The sequence below is a fragment of the Malaya genurostris genome, chromosome 1 (assembly GCF_030247185.1).
Source record: "Malaya genurostris strain Urasoe2022 chromosome 1, Malgen_1.1, whole genome shotgun sequence".
NCBI lineage: Eukaryota > Metazoa > Arthropoda > Insecta > Diptera > Culicidae > Malaya > Malaya genurostris.
Window position 1 is genome coordinate 128,420,229 of NC_080570.1, and position 5,330 is coordinate 128,425,558.

A 5,330-nucleotide genomic window follows, 5' to 3' on the forward strand; every position below is an offset into this window, starting at 1 on the left:
ATTTCGTTCTCATAATTTGCAAGCGAAGCTAAGAGTTATTTCTCGTCTTTCACAATCAATCTTATATATATATATATATATATATATATATATATATATATATATATATATATATATATATATATATATATATATATATATATATATATATATATATATATATATATATATATATATATATATATATATATATATATATATATATATATATATATATATATATATATATATATACTATGGATGCACGCAAGACAAATACAAGACCACCAAGCCGTATGTATGCTCTATATTTGTTTATATAATGTTGTTTCTTAAGATGCCATTAAACATCAGTGATACGAATTTTAAATAATTGTTTCAGTATATACTCATTTCTAAATTAACGTGAACATAAACTTCATACTCGCGTTTGCTTTTTCAGATTAGGGGTAATGGGGGAAAGTGCTCCGGGCTCACGGTCTTAAGGGGCTCTGGACAGGACCAACCGAGCAAAAAAAAACATTCAGTTAGCTAAGGGCATACAAAAAAATCTTGACCTCGGGACCATTAATACGTAAAAGCGACACTGTTTCAGATACACTATTTTTCCTGTATCTGTTTCAGATACAACGTTTTTTCTGTTCCCTTCACAAATTGCGTTTCAGTATTACTTTGCTGTAGTAATAAATTCAGATTTTCATTTGCAAGTAATTATTCGTTTATAGGTTTAGGTGGTTTATTTATTACTAACCGTTTTGTACTAAGAAGTATGTAAATCACATCAATTTTTTTCGTTTCGTTTTCGACTAATCAGTGCGTTACCAGCACAGACTAACAGACAGGACACTCAAATTAAATTCTTCAATCATTTTAACGGTCATTTCGAATATTCCTTTATTTGGGACAGTACTCACATGCGTCATGATGGCGCCACGTTACCCTATCAAAAACATCCTGTCTGTCATCTAGACTGTGTTTATTTTTTTCATTTACCAACAGAGTTGCCATTTATACAGAATCACCAGTAATGTATTAATTTGTATACGTCCATGCGAATTTCATGCAGGATACAGATTTAATACATATTGCCAAAACCATATACATAATTGTGCCTACTTCTCATTCTCCAACGAAATATAAAATCGAACCTGTTTTGTTACAATATTTACTTGCTTCTGGTCTGCCGCCACTTAATTTCGGGTGAAAATTACCAACACAATAAAAAATAGTCTAGATGAGCAACGTTGAGTCAAATAAATGGTTACCTTCCAACATCGCGAAAAAGTTAAATATATTATCAACGTAATCCAATAATTTATTGTGACGATTCCTTTTCAAATATTTCGATGAAATCAGGCATCCCTGCAAGCAGCTGATCGCTGTTGACAAACGAGGGGAAACCAACTAGTAAAAAAAACTTTTACATACCACAAGGGGTGTACAGATAGTAAATAGTTCGCGCAGTACAATATAGGTGGAACTAGTGCATCACGAAAAATTATTTTTATAAGAATTTACTCATACTGTCATGTCTGTTAGTCTGTGTTACCAGTGTCTAATGGTGATTTCAGCAGGACAACATAAACCGCTAAACAAACATTAATTTTTTTGTCATTCGGTAATATTTTTGATGAAAAATTCCGGTAATCTATAGAAATGACCGATATGCAAATTTTTACCGGACGATCAGTTTTACGTAGATTTTCATCACAGAATTTATTAAATAGATATACAATTAATACGGTAAATCTGAATAGTGGCCCTTACACGATCATTAAAAGTGTCATTACTTAGTAATGACACTTCTGCTCAAACGCTCGTCATTACTGCATTACTGTACATCATTACTTTTTAGCATTACACGTTCATTATTAATGATGAGTATTTGTAACTACTCCAGCAATAGAAATAGCAATATTTTTATTTTCGTTTAGCTGAAAATAAATTTATTTGCCATTGAAACGTTAAGGGTAATGAAATAATAACAATTTAAATCTACACTTTGTCATTTTTTCGCGTGTAGTTCTAAAAGTATTTAGCACTTCCACAAAAAAATAAGAAGAAGAAATAATGTTGGTAATGATGGAAAATCCGCAATTCCATCATTACTGAACTCGTAGACCTTACACGATCATTAAAAGTGCCATTACTTTTTAGTAATGACACTTTTAATGATCGTGTAAGGGCCGCTAATGATCGAACTTCTGTGACAACTGATTGTCGTGAAACTAACTTTCAAACAGTTATCAAAATTTTCAGCAAGTGTCTATTTATTAACCAAACGAAAAAAGTCTTGAAGAGTTCAACGAATGGATTGAGATACAGTTGCCACAATTTTTAAAACAGTTGAACCGCTAAAAGCTTTTTGTTCACTTATAGGCAGAAAAAAATTTTTATCACTTGTCCACTTGCTGCCTACACAAATCGTTCGAGGGTAATTTCTGGTGGACTCGACGGATTGTGCATTGTTTTGGAAGGCGCTCATAATTTCGGTCAGCCGGAACATTTGACCCTTTTTTCGTTCAATAAAACCATAGCCACAACAGATTGGAATTTTCTTCATTCGTTTTTGTGAATTTGTGTTGTTTCTTAGAAGCCGAAAATCCAGAATTTTAACCAAAGGAAAACAATCAAACAAAAAATTACCGAACAATCAGTTAGATCCATTTGGTTTATGGTATACGGTAGTTGTTTGACAGTCCAGCAATTACCGAACGATCGGTAATCAATTAAATTACTGAACTGATTACCGAACATTCAGCTGTTGAAAATTCGGTAAAAAATTACCGAATTCTGCGAAATTATCTAAGTGTGTACTAGTGACAATTCTCGGTTGATTTTTCATTAGGGCGTATGAGCAAGTGGCAGTTTCTTTTTGTTTACTTTCTCTTCAATTAATTATCAAGCGGTTTCCACGTTTATCACTCAACTCTTTGTTGAAATGATACCCGAAAATTTCGACTTTCAAACAGAATAGTGATATCAATGAAAAGCTTTTTAATCACATCCCACTTAGAAAAAAACATTCAACGATGGTCCTTCATTGGTCCCATACGTTGGATCATTGGTCCAATCAAAGTCCAATCAATCGTTCAACGGGAGGCCAACACGGGACCTTCGTTTACCGATTTTGAAACAGACCGTTGAACCGGATGCCATTTTTTTCGTTCAACAAACCCGGCAGACAGAGGTCCATTGTTGAGCCATTTTTCACATGAGGAGTTGGAGCCCCGTTGGATTAGTTTTACTACAGAATTTCTGAAGTTTTCTCCACTTATTTGTTTAAACTGACAATAACATACATACCTGCACAATACTTCTACTTCACGTAGAATAACAAATTTTCTTTCTATGTAAAGGTAACACTTAATTTTGACCCTATTTTTGCAAGAGAAAAAACAACAACAAACCGTTCCAGCAAATTGAACGAATATTTCGTGCAATATGTCGTTCAACAAGCGCTCAAAAACCAACAAAATTGAACGGCCTGCTGAGAGGGATTGCATGAATTACCATTGTATATGCAAGCTCGAACGCAAGAAAAAGCAAATGCAGTGCTGCTCGAAGCGCTTGACGGAACATTTTCACATCCGGAACTAGTCTAAACCACAGACTAACAGACAGGACACTCAAATTAGATTCTTCAATCATTTTAACGGTCATTTCGAATATTCCTTTATTTGGGACAGTACTCACATGTGTCATGATGGCGCCACGTTGCCCTATCAAAAACATCCTGTCTGTCATCTATACTGTGTTTTTTTTTTTTCATTTACCAACAGAGTTGCCATTCATGAAGAATTACCTGTAATGTATTGATTTGTATACGTCCATGCGAATTTCATGCAGGATACAAATTTAATACATATTGCCAAAACTATATACAGAATTATGCCTACTTCTCATCCTCCAACGCAATACAAAATCGAACCCGTTTTGTTACAATATTTACTTGCTTCTGGTCTGCCGCCACTTAATTTCGGGTGAAAACTACCAACACAATAAAAAATAGTCTAGATGAACAACGTTGAGTCAAATAAATGGTTACCTTCCAACATCGCGAAAAAGTTAAATATATTATCAATAGAGTTACTATAATCAGAGTGGCGACAGCTGTTCGTTTGGAATGACAGCTACCAGTTCCAAACGAGCAAACGACCTGTCAATTCAATGTAAAGCTAATGGAATGTTTTTAATTGTTGCCAGCATTACGGATGAGATGTCGTCACTCTGGTTATAGGCACTCTAATTATCAACGTAATCAAAAAATTTATTGTGACGATTCATTTTCAAAAATTTTGATGAAATCAGGCATCCCTGCAAGCAGCTGATCGGTGTTGACAAACGAGGGGAAACCAACTAGTAAAACAACTTTTACGTAACACAAGGGGTGTACCGATAGTAAATAGTTCGCGCAGTACAATATAGGTGGAACTAGTGCATCACGAAAAATTATTTTTATAAGAATTTACTCATACTGTCATGTCTGTTAGTCTGTGTCTAAACTACAGGCGAAGTCCCATCCCGTCTGAATCGTACGTAAAACTGTTTTATGTTAGGTGTTTCGTGATGAAAACAAATTCTGTATAAAATGTTCAAAACTACGTATGTAACAATGAGAGATTCTCTTTGTTTACTTTCTCTTTTGATTATTACGGCACTCTTAGCAATCCTTCTCTCCAATTATTAATAATAACTAAAGCTATCATCTTTTAATCTGCTCTGGAGAAATTACCGAAAAAAGCAGGAATATTTCGCAATAATCGAAAGAGAAAGTAAACAAAGAGAATCTCTCAATGTTACGTCATTTTGAACATTGTATACAGAATTAATTTTAAAATTGCGAATATGCATTCGTGGTTGTAAGTGTTCTGTCAGAAAGGTCAATAAGTAACAATGTCATTCAAATCATTTTCATAGTGAATAATGATAGATCGCTTATTGGCTATTATCCCAAAACATATCGACCGTCCCACGACAAAAGGGCCTAACTGCAAATGACAGTTTCTCTTTGTTCACTTTTTCTTTTACGATTTACCAAACTGAATTTATATTTGACGCTTTACTCTTCGCAAAACTTTCAAGGTAAAACTACAATCTTTCGATTTATATTGGAAACTTCAGAGAATTTGCAATAATGGCTCCGTAATAATCAAAAGCGAAAGTAAACAAAGAGAGGCTCTCATTTGCAGTCGTGGGACTATCGATATGAATTTTAAGATAGATTGGTTTTGAGAATAGCTCAATATTAAATATTGCACTTATCGTGTATGTCTCATCAGCTGAAACCGTTCCGTGTCTCTGGGTTCATTCTATCATTCCATCAGTTGTTCTGTCAAATTTTTGTTCCT